This window comes from Haematobia irritans, chromosome 3, assembly GCF_050003625.1.
Source record: "Haematobia irritans isolate KBUSLIRL chromosome 3, ASM5000362v1, whole genome shotgun sequence".
NCBI classification, from domain to species: Eukaryota; Metazoa; Arthropoda; class Insecta; order Diptera; family Muscidae; genus Haematobia; species Haematobia irritans.
The window spans coordinates 155,266,770-155,283,362 of NC_134399.1; the positions used below are offsets into that span (position 1 = coordinate 155,266,770).

The window sequence follows — 16,593 nt, forward strand, 5'->3', positions numbered from 1 at the left end:
AAAATTTTAAAATTAACCCAAATTTTCTAAAATTATCAAAATTGTTCTGTACTGGTAGGATCACACTTAAGTGCAATAAGAATGGGACGAAGCACTTTTTTTAATTAACTAAAATGTTCATTCCTGGTGGGTTCGCTGTTTTTTCAGTGTGGGAGCTATATCTAAATTTCAAGCGATTTCTTACCAAATCGAAAGTGTTACCTTTCATATGTGCCAAATTTAAAATCGATTGGACAAAAAAAGATACTTTTACAAAAATTTGTTCAAGACAGACAAACATGGCTAGATCTGGGGCCAGCCTAGAGCAATATTGCCAATGATATTATGTATCTATCCCGTTTCCTTGTGGATGTAGCAAACATATGCACTAATTTATAACAGCCTCATTCACATAATTATGTTAAGAGCATAATTACGCAAAGTTTCAAGTAAAAATATCTTAAAAAAAATTTTTGAAGACATCTCTTATTTTTGAACGATTTTTAGCTATAGCCCAAAAAAGCAAACGATATTTTTATAGCCGATTTAAGTTTATGAAACTATGTTGACTTAAGTTAATTTTTGCGACTTACTTTTATTACATGAACCAAAACTGATAAAAAACTTTATTACAAATGAAGTAGGGTGAGTGCAGCAAATGTGGTACAGGCTGGTAAAGTGGTATAGTAGCTTTTTTCTCTATCTAACAACATAGGAATATGTTAACTAAACCAAGCTGAATGAAGCAATCAAAGATCAGTTTGATTTTTGCAACTCTTTCTTTGTGCCAGTTGAAAGAATTCACATTTACCCATGTTCGATTGTTTTGTTTTTTTTTTTTTGTGGTTCTTAATCATTTCGTTTTGTGTGAAGGTATATTTTCAATTTATTAATTTTCGAATGTAAATAACTGACGAGTACTAAATAAGCATAAAAGGTATGCAATTGGGATTTTTTTACAAAAAAAAAATCTACATTATGGTATACCACATTACCTGCAAATTTTATGAATTCGGGCTTAATGTGTTTTTTTTTTAAATTCGCAAATATATCCGAAATTATGGGGTTCTTATTTTTAGCTCATAGTTGCGTGGATGACTAACATTAGTAAAATGAATGTGGTAAATTCTTAGCCGCGTCGGAGAAAAGCAAAAAAATTAGCTATCGAAAAACAAATGGGTATCTACATTTATTGCACTCACCCTACACAATTTTACTAAATTGGAAAATATTTCACAATTTACTAAAATGGGTAAAGTTTACTTAATTTGCATTCAAACGTTTATCAATTGAATAAATTTTTCTAAAATTGCATCTGTCTTCAACTTCATATAGCTTTAGAGATATTTTAATAATTTTTAAGTCCAAAATTTGTCGTTCCAAATATTACATTTTCTTAAGCAACAGACAACAATTTATTATTTTTAATAAATTTTCCTTAATTTGACAACAAATTATTAACCTATTTGTATCTTGTTGCAATCAGTAAAATAGTTTTGTTAAATTTTTCTACGCCCTCAAAAAAAAATCGCTTCTGAAACATATACTCCCAAACACATTTTGTTTCAAGCATATAAATTTTTGGGTATTGCCCAAACATCTATATATTTGATTTCTTCCAATATATAATATGTTTGAAAGCATATTGGTCTAAACAATATAATATGTTTGGTTAGTCTAAGTTCCAAACGTTATGTATTTTTCCATCCAAATTCAATAATGTTGTCTTCCAAAAAACTATATGTTATTATGTGAACATATAATATGTTTGGAAACATTTTGAATCCAAAAGTATTATATGCTTAGAAGAATTTTCTCCCAAAGAAGATTGTGCTCTATTTTTTTTTTTCTGCCACATTTTTCTCACTTCCATAATTTTTTTAGTTCTTAGCACCTTTTTCTGTAATACAAACATTGTAGAAGAAATTATTAAATTTTATAATTTTTTAAATTTTACCTTTTGCCGGACGGGGATTCGAACAGCGGACCACATAGTTTGTAAGCCAGCACACTAACCACTGGGCTACGTAGCTGTTATGGTCATCAAGAGATAATTATCGTTATAAGTCATATTTATATAGCATAGCTTGCGGCGCCCACGAGCCGATGCAAACATAACATTGTTTAACAACATAACATTGTTAAACATACATTTGTTGGCGACGTGGAGCAGTGGTTGGTACGTCCGCCTTGCATGCAAAGGGTCCTGGGTTCGATCCCTGCTTCGACCGACACCATTTTTTGTATTTTTTTTTTACATATATTTTTTTACGTATATTCCAAATACGTTCGGAATATCCCGAAAAGGTGTTCAACATTACATACTACTATATTAACTTTTTACTACGAAACTGTAAAGTGTGTCTTATAAAAGACTTAAATTCAGAAAAGAACAGTGCTTGGTATAAACGAAATGGACTGATTTCAAATCATATATTATTTTTTATTGCAAAAATAAAAAATTTGTAACAAAAAAGGGTTTTGTACACAAGTTTGAAATTTTCGAAGAAATTCAAAAAAACTCTTAATATAGAAATATTTTTCCATCGAATCCTAAAGTTAACGATAACCATTCAAAAGCACATTATATTTAAATTCGAAACAATAATTTTACAACCAACACATAAATTTATTTAGGTGTGAACAATTGTTTGCTCTCTTTAATAATTTATTCTAAAGAAAATAAACTTATTCAATTGTTGCTTTGGATCATTCCCCACCAACACCGAAAAAAAAGTTTACTATTTTTTATGAAAAATGAACTAACCCATAGTAAGATTGACCATGATTTGGCGCCAAAGATTTTTTTCATCTAGATAAGTTCATGATTTTCTTATAAATTAGTTCATTTATTACATCGTATTTTAGTTCATTATTACTATGCTGTGGGAAGAATATAGTTAAACTCATTCAAAATATTCCTGCTATCCGGAAAAATTAACAATTTTTTGGGAAACATGTATTAAGAAATTGGTTTGAAATAAACTGTTTGTCGGTATAATTTTCAAAAAAGTAGAGAAATTGAGGAATCAAAAGTACAAAAAGCCTGTATACAACTAAGAAATTTTTCGTACAAAACAAGTCAATTTTCTATAACCACCAGTATTTTATTTCAAAGAATTATTATTATATTACACAAAACTATGGTTTATGATATACAATAAAGGAAATATTTTTATTAGTACGTTGGACGCATTTACTTGTCGGTAGTTAGTAATTGCTTTTTCAAAAGAGTAATATTCTATGTTATTAGGACTAAACTAATTAATTTAAATGTCCATGTTTTCTATCCATATGAAAGATATATGTGGCATAAGTTGCTATATTCAATTGAATTGTCCAATTTCATCGATTTTGGCTAACTTTTGTTGGGCGGATTTGGCTTAGAGGCATCTGAAGTTATACAAAATATAAGAAAAATATTATTAATTAATTAATTCTATCGTTCATATTGATCTTTAACTTACGGTTTTCAAGAGTATTTCCTAGAGCCAATAAGGATATCAGCTTAATTAGTATTAAACAGTAAGAATATTCAAAAAATTACCATTACGAGACCTGTCTACCTGCAAGTGAAAAAAATAATTTTTAATAAATTGAAATTTTGGTTTTATTAAAAACGGACAAAATACCGTTTACAGAAAAACTTACCACATTGAAAAATCCATCCAGTAGGTACATTATTGGAATCATATCCATGGACAAATGGGACGTTATTGAAATTATTCTCAGAATATAATTGAAATAAAAAATATTATAAAATTAGACATAATTTCCACTTGTCAGTATAGCATTTAGTATTTAAGGTGGATATTAAGTTCGAGTTTAGCGGCTAAAATTGCAATTTCCATGATAAGTTTTCTTTAATAATCCATTATAAAAAATAATCTTTATAAACAACTTGATTTGGGCTATTCTCCATCAAGTTATATTTAAATTTGTATCGAAGACGTATAATTTTATACTTTTCTTAGTGATTTATTTTTAATTTTAGCGGCTAAACTCGAACTTAGTACTCACCTGTAGGAATTGCTGTAACATAAAAAATATAGATTCAAAAAAATGGTTGCTTCTCAACCTGTGATCCAGATGTAGAGTAAATATAAATCATCCTATTACCACTCATGTTGTATATTTTTTATGTAAATCAATTTAAAATCCGCACTAATTTTAAACTAACATATTAACAGAAATATACAGTTCCTTAATCTGTTATTTGTTTTTTTTATCAATAAAAAGCGTTTTTGATTCCTCTAACATCACATCATTCACTTCTCAGTTTCTAAAATGTTTCGAAATAAATGTATTTTCATTAATAAACACCAATACCGCACGTACAATTTTGCAAAATTAAATCCACGTGTGCACTTCATAAATGCATCAACATAACTGAATGCAACAATAAAACTGAAAGACACAAATAGTCATAAGGGATACATACCTGCCGTAAAGAAAAACAACTCCACACACACACACGTTCCCTTTCTGATCTTGCTATTGCAAAAAAACAACTCTCACCACAAAAGATACCAACAACACACAAGGAACATTCCATTGTCTCTAGAATCAAAACAACCAACAACAGCATAAATGACTCAATAACAAACACGAACAATCATACGAGATATACACAAAATGTCTCTAAAAACTCCCTCGCATGATGCACTCACATTTTCCAGTAGCACGTTTATTGATTAGTAGGAATTCTATCTATAAGTTAAGGTAAAATATATACCAAATCTATGAGGAATCTATAAAAATTATATACACCTGTCAAGGATTATATTAACTAATTTTTATTCTATTTCAACTAAAATTTTCAATGTGAGTAAAAACACTCCAACATATAATAAAAAGGGAAATAATCTGTAGGTAGTCATCGTACGAATCGGTAATGTCGTTAAGTTAATTTTTACTACAAAATTTTTTTTCCATACAAAATTTTGTCTTAGTAAATTGTCCACATTTCGTAGTAAGATTTTTATATTGCCCATGTATTTTTATAATAGAATCAACGATGCATTAACTACTGTGTTGGAAATTTATTTAAGGAAAAATCCTTCCCATTTCGTAGTTAGTGAACTAAAAAACATTTACTGAATTTTTATAAGTTTTGCTTTAGCTAAGTTAATTTTCGTTGTGGTTACGAAAAATGAACTATATTACAGTAAATTTGTTGAACTATGTGGAAGTCAAAATGGTCCTTAAATTTATAAGACACTTTTTTTCTGTGAAGTTATAATACAATTTGCCTAAAAAAGTTATAATGTTATTCTGGTTTTACCGATGCGAGTTTTGCCGTTAAAATGAGAAATAATTTTAGTGGCAAAACTCAAACTCAATGTTCGCTTTTATTTTCGAAAGGATCCGTCAACTCCTCTTGGACTTCTTATTAATAAAGAGGAACTAAACTTTGTTTTTATAGATCTTACTGTTTAATTTTTCACTGTTTCCCAATGTTTTCATTTTACTGTAACACTCTAAAAAGAGTACACTGAAAAAAATATTGTCGTGTGGCCAAAGATTTCATGTCCTTAAAATAAGAATACAAATTTTGCTTAGATTAGACGACGCATTTCTCTAATATAAAGTTTTTTCCATGTTCAAAAGTCGATAAACTTTTCAATGAAGTCGTGTTGTCCTTATAATTAAGTGATTTGACTTGAAAATGGGTATCATAACATGAAAGAAAAAAATTTTGAACTAAGGTCAACTTGACTTTAATAATTCAGAAAAAAATCTTTAAAACTAATGAAATTGTCTTTAAATTTGTTGCATTTTTGCATCTTGACTACAAAGCAAAAATCGTTAAGAAATAGGACATGTTTTTCAACACTTTATTTTAAAGACGTTTTTACTTGAAACATAGCATAATTTCTACTGTCTTGTTTTTAACGGACTTTTTATAGCATATGAAAAAGCTGAAAAAGCGAAAAAATAAAATTTGCTTCATAGAGTCAAATACACAAAATCCACATTTAAAAGAGAATTGTGTCTTAAAAGTATCCTTACTTGAATTCTCGGCTTCATTGGCTCGGAATCAATACCAACATTTTTAAAATAGAGACACAATCTTTGGAACCGGGCATGCTATTTTTCAGTGTATAGTGCCCTTTCGTTAGTTTTTATGAAGATTCCTTTAATTACCTTTGTTTGAATATTTTGACTTACTCGTCCTACACTCAAAAAAAAGTGAACTCTCTATTTCACTAAAGCCAATTTAACTTTATTTTAGTTCATAGAAATATTATGTTTGGAGAAAGTTTTCTTTACTCTAATACTTTTTTGTGTACGTTAGTTAAATTAACAAAACCCGAGGAAAAAATATACTCAAATGAAGCATCAAGATTAACTAAATTAGTGTCTTCCACAAAAAAGTTCAGAATTTCTTTAAATTTGTAAATTTTACCAAAAATGCGTCCATCGTGAACTTCGTATGTCACTAAAGACATTCTTGCAATTTTGAACTCCAAGTTTTTTCTTCAAACTTTAACAAGTGAAAAAACTTAGTTATGCCCAGGGCTGTGGAGTCGAGCCAATTTTGCTCGACTCCGACTCCAGCATTTTTCATCAGCTCGACTCCGACTCCGGAGTCGACTCCGGGTAATATAACTAAATTTCATTTTAATACCATTTATTTGTAGTTCTATTGTGGGGGTACCGTAAGTGGTCGATATAAAGTATCGTATTTGTTTATGTGTGCAAAAAAAGGTCTTAATTTCACATTAGATGCCAATTGAACTCTATATTTCAAATTTAGGGCAACGTTTAATTAATAAAATAATGATATAAATACCCATCATAATATGAGAAGATACCAACAGTATATGTATTTGTGGATCAAAATTATTGATACTATCTCAAATCCTTTAAATTTGTTGCGAGCTATATAAAGGTTTATATTCCCATATGCATGAATTTGAATCTGAATCTGAATCGATTTAGACAAAATTGTATATACTTCTACAAAATCTATGTACTTAAAATTTACATCTAACGTTATGGGACGTAACACAATTTTAACAAAAAATAAAAATGTAAGGAAAGTCTAAAGTCGGGCGAGCCGATTATAATATACTCTGCACAACCTTGTATTTAGGTCTACATTTTTATAAAATCTCAAATCAGGCTTCTACAAAATCTCGGGCAATATTTGGGAAATATTTATAATTGTTTAGACAATTTCGCAAAAATGCATTTATGATTCATTCATTGAAAAATTTGAAATTTTGAGTCATTTCTACAAGTTTTCGACTTAGCAGTGAGTATCAGTGAGCATAAAATTTTGGAAAAAATTTTGTCTAGTAAATAAAATTTTGCAAAATTTTATATAGAAATAAAATTTTCTACAGAAACAAAATGTTGACTAAATTTTCTATAGAAATAAAATTTTCGCAAAATTTTGTATAGAAATCAAATTGACCAAATATATAGAAATAAAATTTTTATAGAAATAAAATTTGGCAAAATTTTTTTAGAAATAAAAGTTTGAAAAAATTAACAATAGAAATACAGTTAAAAAAAATTGTGTAGCAAACCAAATTTTGCTAAATTTTCTATAGAGATAAAATTTGCAAAATATTCTATAGAAACAAAATTTTGACTACATTTTCTATATCTAATTATACAATTATTTTTCGAGCTTTATGGACAGATATAGATTAAGGAACATGGTTAATAGAGCCATTGAAAAGAAAACGCCAGATACCAATCTATACACGCCTGGACTGTACATGTTTCGGTTCGGGCGAATGAACCTTTCCACAGCCTTTAGTATAGATCTGGCTGGGAGAGATAACTCAATTTTGGGCCCTTTATGCTAACTCCTTATGGAGAAAACATTTGGGAAATTTCCTCTTACAAATTGAATCATCTTTTCTCCCACTGTACATCATCTTTTCATATAACTCACAAGTCCCTTAATCTTATTTTTATTTCGTTTTGTTACATAGTAATGCAACAACACGAAATTTATTTTTAGAAAGCTAATTTGTTAGAATTCACCTAAGTGGTGAACAGTCGAACAATGCTTATTGTTTCTACAGTCAACTACAACATATGACAATTAACAGAAACTGGTTTCCAGGATACAACAACAATTCTAACGCGTACATTAGTCGTGTTTTTCCTAGTTTTACGACGGGCTCATCGTTGCTTATTATATTACATGTTAGCCTGATACCGAAACAGGCAATTGACGTCCAAATGCATTATATCTAATTATACAATTATTTTTCTCTTGTGGGAGAAAAGATGATTCAATTTGTAAGAGGAAATTTCCCAAATGTTTTCTCCATAAGGAGTTAGCATAAAGGGCCCAAAATTGAGTTATCTCTCCCAGCCAGATCTATACTAAAGGCTGTGGAAAGGTTCATTCGCCCGAACCAAAACATGTACAGTCCAGGCGTGTATAGATTGGTATCTGGCGTTTTCTTTTCAATGGCTCTATTAACCATGTTCCTTAATCTATATCTGTCCATAAAGCTCGAAAAATAATTGTATAATTAGATATAATGCATTTGGACGTCAATTGCCTGTTTCGGTATCAGGCTAACATGTAATATACATTTTCTATAGAAATACAATTTTCAATAAATTTTATATAAATATTTCTATAGTAATAAAATTTTGAATACATTTTATAGCAGTGAGTACCAGTGAGCATCAGTAAAAAAAAATCAGTAAAAAAATTTGACAATTTTTTCTTATAGAAATAAAATTTTGAAAAAAAATTATCAATAAAAATACAATTTTAGAAAAATTGTTGTGTAGTAAATAAAATTCTGCAAATATTCTACAGAAACAAAATTTTTACTAAATTTTCTATAGAAATAAAATTTTGACTTAAATTTTTATAGAAAAAAAATTATCAGTAGAAATAAAATTTTGAAAAAATTTTTGTGTAACAAACAAAATTTTCAAAATTTTCTATAGAAATACAATTTTGCCAAATATTCTATAGAAACAAAATTTTAACTCAATTTTCTATAGAAATAAAACTTTGACTAAATTTTCTATAGAAAAAAATATTTCTATAGTAATAAAATTTTGAATAAATTTTTCATAGAAATAAAATTTTGAGAAAATTTGCTATAGAAATAAAATTTTGACAACACTTTTTATAGAAATAACATTTTGACAAAATTTTCTATAAAAAACAACTTTGCAAAAATTTTCTGTCAATATTCCACATATGTATATGGCCTTAAAATAAAATTAAAAAAAAAAACTAATTTCGATTGTTCGAAATATTTCAAATAAATTGATATGGGCATTAAAATGGATCGATCCAGCCCATCCGCTAGTCTAACATTCTAGGAAACATAAAAATATAGCCGAAATTGGAAGTTGATTTTCATTTACAATCATGCTGTACATTGATAGAATGAATAACGCAATGGAAACTAATTTGCGTAAAAACTTGCTTAGTTACAAAAATGTGAAGTGTTTTAAAAAATTTGGTTTAGCCGGAGTCGGAGTCGAGCAACATTTTTACGACTCCGACTCCAGCAAAATCTTCAGACTCCGACTCCAAGACTCCGACTCCGGCTCCACAGCCCTGGTTATGCCTAATAAATTTTCTTGTATTTGTCGAAAAATATTTACTTATTTTTATGACATCGGCGTGATGCCAACGTTTGTAATACTGTTTAGTTAAAATTTTCTACAAATATTCAAAATTTTCTAAAATTAACCGAAAGTTTTCTTCCTGGTGGGTTCACTGTTTTTTCAGTGTACGTTCTGATTTGTTTTGACGAAACAAAAAAAAGTGCCTGTAATGCGAAAATGATAAACAAAACTCATGCTGTTTTTAATGTCTTTTCTCTTGGTTCCGAATGAATTTTCTCTCCGAATACTCATTTTAATCTTTTTACTTAAGCATATACAATTTTTGGCGGTCTTATATCACAAGATGTATATGTTTACTCCAAATTTGTAAATTTATACTTGTTTATATTTGCACATAGTATTTTTCCAATCTTTAATGAAATTTTCTTTGTGTATATATGTTTTTAAGACGCCAATTGGTTACTTTAATTATTTTACTTCCAGCATACACTTTATGCCTCTCTTTCTAAACACATATATGTTTATAGTCTATTTCTAAATTAATATACGTTTGATTTGTGTTTAAATTAATATATATGTTTGGGACATAAAATGTTTGTAATATACAAACATTTTATGTCCCAAACATAATATGTTCTAACATATTAACATATATGTCCCAAACATATTATGCTAGTTTATGAACATTATATGCTTGCGTTTAAAAATTTGTGTTCCAAACATATAATTTTTACACCCAAACATATGAAAAACAGTATTTTTCGTCCGTGTAAAATAAACCTACATTTTCTTCCATGGTTGTGCACTTTTTTTCTGGGCATAGTCAAGATAGGAAAAGCTTACAACTTTGAACATGGCTTCATTAATTTTGATGCAATTTTCAGAATTATCAAACCTTAGTTATTTACAATTTTTTGTATGTAAAGATACACATTATTAACATTTGGCCCCACGATAATATTTTTTTTTTCAGTGTATGCGACAAATGTACGGTAATATATAAACATTTATTCAACTCTCCAAAATTCAGGAAAATGTGTCGTCATTCTGTTTGTAAAACATTTAAACGAGATCTTTCGATTGACCAAAACACAAAAACCGCTGAGTTTTAGTTATAAATGCATCTTAGTCGAAGGAAAGAGTTCGCTTGAATAGATTGCGAAAAAAAATCCCAACAAAATCTCCGAACTTCTTGGAATTTCCCAATCAAATCTCCAAGCCCCCTCCCACCCCATAAATATTGTCTTCATTCACGAAAAAAAACATTCAAATACAACATAAACCCAAATGAAACAAAAAATCAAGTTCTCATTAAAACTCTTAAATCTTACTCTCTTTATTCTCCCTCAATAAAATCTTAGGTGGCTCTTATAAATTGTTGTTGTTTACATATATTTCTCTCATAGTAGCAGCAATAACATCAATAATGGTGAGAGCCCAAGATTTTTTGGCGGGATTTGTTTTTTTTTTGCTTTTGGCACATAGCAAACACACACACACACACACAACTAAAAACATTGCAAATGTACTAAGCATATTGCAAAGAAATACAAAAATACATAATGACATGCGTTTTTACACCCAATAAATGATAGAATACCAATCAGTTTAAGCAAACAAATAATAAAATGAGCGTAACTGTACAAGACATATTCAAGAAAACATCAAACTTACATATTTTTAATAGTTCGATGCATTTATCGAAGAAGTGTTTTTGAGGAACGATAAAGAAAACAAACAATATTAGGTAATTATTTTACATTATTTTTTCACTGATCGAAACAATTTGTGTAATTAACACTTGAATATAAATAAGCAAACACAAATATGACATGAACACTAAAAACTCAACCGAAAACGAGATCGCAACAACGAAACGAAAATCAACCATTCATCGCAAGAGTAATTACCGAACTGCTTTGTTGTGTTTGAGGATGTCCAAGATAAACCTGTTGAGTACCGAGAGCTGTCGGATATGAATTTCGTTCAACGTTAATTGATGGAAACGGAAACTCACTCAACTTTAGTTTGTAAACAAGAGGGAACAAAGAGAAAAATTTAATTCTCCCTACGTTATTGCATTCTCTTCATTTGCTTTCAGGGATGATAAAAAAATCTTAAGTACGTGTTTTCTTTTATTGTCCCATTTATATGACTTATTAGAGTGGGCGGAGAAAATGTGCCTACACTAAAAAAAGTTTACGGATCCAAAGATTTTGATCTTCACTAAAATGGGTATTTGGATATCGATTACGTTTATACACTCAAAAAAAAAAAGCATGTCCGGATCCAAAGATTTTGTCTTTACTTTAAAAATGTTGGTATTGATTTCAAGCCAAAGAAGCGGAGAATACAAGTAAGGATACTTTTAAGACACATTTCTCTTTTAAATTTGGTTGAATTCCGCTGAGTTTCCTGCTTCCTTGTCCAAATTTTCTCCATACAAGGTTATGTTAGGTGGCAGCCCGATGTATCAGGCTCACTTAGACTATTCAGTCCATTGTGATACCACATTGGTGAACTTCTCTCTTATCACTGAGTGCAGCCCGATTCCATGTTAAGCTCAATGATGAGGTCCCTTCTCCTTTTTATAGCCGAGTCCGAACGGCGTTCCACATTGCAGTGAAACCACTAAGAGAAGCTTTGAAACCCTCAGAAATGTCACCAGCATTACTGAGGTGGGATAATCCACCGCTGAAAAACTTTTTGGTGTTCGGTCGAAGCAGGAATCGAACCCACGATCTTGAGTATGCAAGGCGGGCATGCTAACCATTGCACCACGGTGGCTCCCGTATACTTTTACGTATAGCCCCATATAAATCGACCCCCAGATTTGACTTGCGGAGCCTCTTGGAGAAGCAAATTTCATCCGATCCGGTTGAAATTTCGTACGTGGTGTTAGTATATGGTCTCTAACAACCATGCAAAAATTGGTCCATATCGGTCTATAATTACATATATCCCAAATATAAACCGACCCCCAGATTTGATGGCGGAGCCTCTTAGAGAAGCAAATTTCATCCGATCCGGTTGAAATTTGGTACGTGGGGTTAGTATATGGTCTCCAACAACCAGGCAAAAATTTGTTCATATCGGCTCATAATTATATATAGCCCCCAAATAAACCGATGCCCAGATTTGACCTCGGGAGTCTCCTAGAGGAGCAAAATTAATCCTATCAAATTGAAATTTGGTACGTCGTGTTGGTATATGGTCTAGAAAAATCATTCAAAAATTGGTGCATATCGGTTCGTAATTATATATAGCCCCCACATAAATCGATCCCCAAATTTGACCTCCGGAACCTCTTGGAGGAGCAAAATGCTTCCGATTCGGTTCAAATTTGGTACATTACTCTAGTATATAGCCGCTAACAACCATGCCAAAATTGGTCCATATCGGTCTGTAGTTATATATAGCCGATCCACAATCACACAAAAATTGGTCCATATCTCCAAAAATAATCTACCAACATTTTATTTCTATAGAAAATTTTGTCAAAATTTTATTACTATTGAAAATATTGTCAAAATTTTATTTCTATACAAAATTTTGTCAAGATTTTACTTCTATAGAAAATTTTGTCAACATTTTATTTGTTTAGAAAATTTTGTCAAAATTTTATTTCTATAGAAAATTTTGTCGAACTGTTAAGAAGTTTTAAGATACCTTGCCATCGGCAAGTGTTACCGCAACCCAAGTAATTCGATTGTACATGACAGTCTGTAGTAGAAGTTTCTACGCAATCCATGGAGGAGGGTACATAAGATTCGGACTGGCCGGATTTACGGCCGTATATACTTGTTTCTCCTAAATTTAAAGCAAGAAATTCAAGATTTTTTTTTAAATTGAAATGTTTGTCCTTAGTGTTGTGTAAATTGCGTTTTCTAAATCCTAACCTTTAAAACAATAAAAAAATAGGCAAATATTTATTTTGAAAGTTTCTGAGATTTATTGACACCAAGTTGTCCAAGTGTTGACTAGTTTTTTTTTGTGAATATACCTAGTTTAAAGTCGGTGAATCCACGAGACAGAAAGAAAATTTTGGTTAATTTTTATTAATCAACATTACAAACGCCCATATCACGGAAACAAAAAAAAAGTAGACATAATTATTTTGTTTCACTTGTTAAAGAAAATTTCGAAGTTTGAAGGGAAAAATTGTTGTTAAAGATTGCAAAAATCTCTACATTGCCATACGAAGTTCGAGATAAGAGCATTTGTGGCGAATTTACAGAAATTCTGAACTATTTTGTACGAAAGACGAATTTAGTAAACCTCTATGCTTAATTTAAATATCAGTTTTCCCTCTATTATAGTTCAATGTCAAGGAAACTCTCTCAAAACATAATACGGTACACTCGCGGTAACGTGAACTAATTAAAGTTCACGTTAGCGAACTTCGGCGAATTTCAGAACAAAACATAGCCATATTCGGGAGGTTTACACGTTCTAGCGTGATAGTCTTTTATTTTTGTTATCAGTAATATTATAAAACTTATTTTAATTTCATGAAAAAATTGGAAACAAGAGATCGGAAAAATATCAGTGGGTATGGAATTATAAAGCAATTTAAATTAATAAATAAAATTCGCGAAAAAAGCCAAACTAGCTCACTAAAAAGTTCCGTATGTTTATTTGAAATTGTACTTGGCATTGTGAATCCGCCTTTAATGTAAAATTTCATGTTTTTTAGCATTACGGAGTAGTTAGTGTATGAAAAAGAGTGTACACGTTAAGCGGTTTTTACGTTACCGCGAGTGCACTGTAATTCCAAAATAAAAATGGTGAGTCCGCTTTTTTTTTTGAGTGTAAAAGCAAAACGCCTTCGGTGAATTGTTTATAAATTTTTTTGGCAAGTAAAATTCTACCAAATATTACAACAGAATTAAAAAAATCATTTTGAAGAATATGATCAAATTTTGGTTATTTTTGTGAAAAAAAAAACTAGTTTTCTTTTTAATTATTGTTACATTGTCATAGCTTTGCAAAAATGTATAATTATGATTCATTAAATAAAAATTTTAAATTATATATGAATATTCCATGAAATTTAGAAGTTGGGCAAACTTCCCCTTTCAAAAATAAAGAAATTACCGCGAGGAATTGCAATGGATTTTTATAGTTTGTTACAAAATACATAAATATTTTTGAAGATATTGACTTACTTTTTCGATAATTCTGGAGCATCGACGGAAAACATTTCGAAAATACATTGGCAGTTAAAAAATCGCCTCGTAAATTACAGTACACCGAAAAAACAGTCCGTTGTTAAACCAATTTTCCCCATAAAACAGTTTACTTTTTTCTGTGTATAAAAATGTCAAAAAGTCTACCAATCGACAATAGCTATGATTGTGTTCACCCGATACATATTTTAGTTTCAAAAGTACTTTTTCTACTTCAATTAATCTTTTGCTCATCCCTGACTCAGGGCTAATAGCGACAGAAGGTAGAAAAAACCTAGAGAGAGACAATCATCATTATCTTGTTGTCGCTCGTTTAAAATAAACTTGAGTGAATTTCCGTTTCTATCTACTTAAGTAGAAAGAGAGTTATATCCGTATCCTCTCTTTACACAACAGGTTCTATTAACATATCCAGCAACATAAAGACACAGTCTGGTATTAACTCTTGCGCCGTCTAGATGATTTTATAAATTGCAAATTTGTTTTTATGAAGTGAAGTGTTGTGCAAATCTGAAGTGTGTTTTAATTAAAAATACATAAGAAACATTTTAATATCAGATAAACGATCGTGTATTTTTATATATCTATCTTTGTGTTGTTCTGTGATTGAAGCCTGAAAAGAAATAAACAAACAATGAGGTAAGTGTGTTTAAATTCACTAGAGTGAATTAGTACAGTTGTTATTTGCATAAGCTAGCTGCTATGTGATTAGTTTACTTGTCAAATACACATGTATTTTCATTTATTATTGTTTTTGCTTTCATTTTGTGTGAGTATTTTGATCCATGTTTATTTGTACTCGCAAATTTATTTCTTTATGCACATGCATTTCTATGTTCTCAGGGTTTAGCGTATTTACTGTGATTTTAGTTGTTGTTGTTATTTTATTCGCCAAAAACAAAAGCAAAGCGCCACAAATATTGGGTACACACATAGTATATGCATTGCTATGTAAATGAGTGAGAGACATTAAAAATAAGAGATGCACAATAAGCAAAAATAAAACGAAAGAGAGAGAATTTTGTTTTCTTACAACAACAACAAAGAGTGTGTGTTTTGTAAATCGAATGTCATTTAAGCATACATAAAATCAGATTATTATGCATTAGAGAAAAAAAGTTTCGCTCTCAGAATATTTCTGAAATCATTTTGTGGTCGATAAGAGAGTTATCTACGAACGTGGAATTGTAGTTTTTTTATTCCAGCTTAAAATGCGTTGAGATGCCAATAATACAGTTTAGCCATATTTTCCTTAAGCAAGAAAACTTTAAACAATCGATAATGGTGTATCTTCGAATAATAGCAAAAAGCAATATATCTATATAGAAAAACCCAGTTGTTTGTTTGTATGTTACGGGTAAGCTCGGGGCGATTAACATGAAATTTTCAGAGATCATGCGGCCAAAATAGTGTAAGAGGTTGGCTGATAAGTCCCCGGTCTAACAAAGAAAAACACATTTTTTTGTCAAAATTCGTTTTTATTATGCAACATAGTTCCCTTCAAGAGCGATACAACGATTATAACGACCTTACAATTTTTTGATACCATTTTGGTAGTACTCCTTCGGTTTTGCCTCAAAATAGGCCTCAGTTTCGGCGATCACCTCTTCATTGCCGCAAAAATTTTTCCCTGCGAGCATCCTTTTGAGGTCTGAGAACAAGAAATAGTCGCTGGGGGCCAGATCTGGATAATACGGTGGGTGGGGAAGCAAGTCGAAGCCCAATTCATGAATTTTTGCCATAGTTCTCATGGACTTGTGGCACGGTGCGTTGTCTTGGTGGAACAACACTTTTCTTCTTCATATGGGGCCGTTTTGCCGCGATTTCGACCTTCAAACGCTCCAATAACGCCATA

General features: G+C 30.4%; 1 long non-coding RNA gene across 1 annotated transcript; it reads right to left on the minus strand.

Annotated features, from left to right (window-relative positions):
• Positions 1 to 3,210: 3,210 nt before the first annotated feature.
• Positions 3,211 to 3,850, minus strand: LOC142231538 (uncharacterized). Its single transcript, XR_012720820.1, has 3 exons — positions 3,631 to 3,850; positions 3,447 to 3,545; positions 3,211 to 3,372 (listed from the first exon to the last, which is right to left on the minus strand). It is a non-coding gene; the product is annotated as an uncharacterized LOC142231538 (long non-coding RNA).
• Positions 3,851 to 16,593: the final 12,743 nt, after the last annotated feature.